The sequence below is a fragment of the Penaeus monodon genome, chromosome 21, assembly GCF_015228065.2.
Source record: "Penaeus monodon isolate SGIC_2016 chromosome 21, NSTDA_Pmon_1, whole genome shotgun sequence".
Lineage (NCBI taxonomy): Eukaryota > Metazoa > Arthropoda > Malacostraca > Decapoda > Penaeidae > Penaeus > Penaeus monodon.
In genome coordinates this window covers 39,348,286-39,348,516 of record NC_051406.1, presented here as the reverse complement: position 1 = coordinate 39,348,516, position 231 = coordinate 39,348,286, and the positions used below count along the sequence as shown (strand labels likewise).

General features: G+C 41.1%; 1 protein-coding gene across 1 annotated transcript in view; it reads left to right on the top strand.

The window, feature by feature from the left end:
• The window catches only part of LOC119586671, an 84,033-nt gene that overhangs the window by 34,247 nt on the left and 49,555 nt on the right, over positions 1-231 (top strand). The gene's annotated exons all lie outside the window — the stretch shown is intronic.

Here is a 231-nt window from a genome sequence, read left to right as displayed (position 1 = left end):
AAAATCTTTCGATGGAAATATGTGAATAGATCCTATTTTTCTGCAATGCTTTTTTTTCTGCAATTTTTTTTCGCCCTGCACCACCTGTCACCTTCACGAGGTCAGGTCATAGGTTAGGGGGAGGTGGGTGGGGGGGAGGGAGGGTATTTCTCGATATTTTTCTATATATAACCGATCGTTTTCTGGTAAAAATTGGGGAAAAATATCTGTGGTATGTGATGGGGAAAGTGT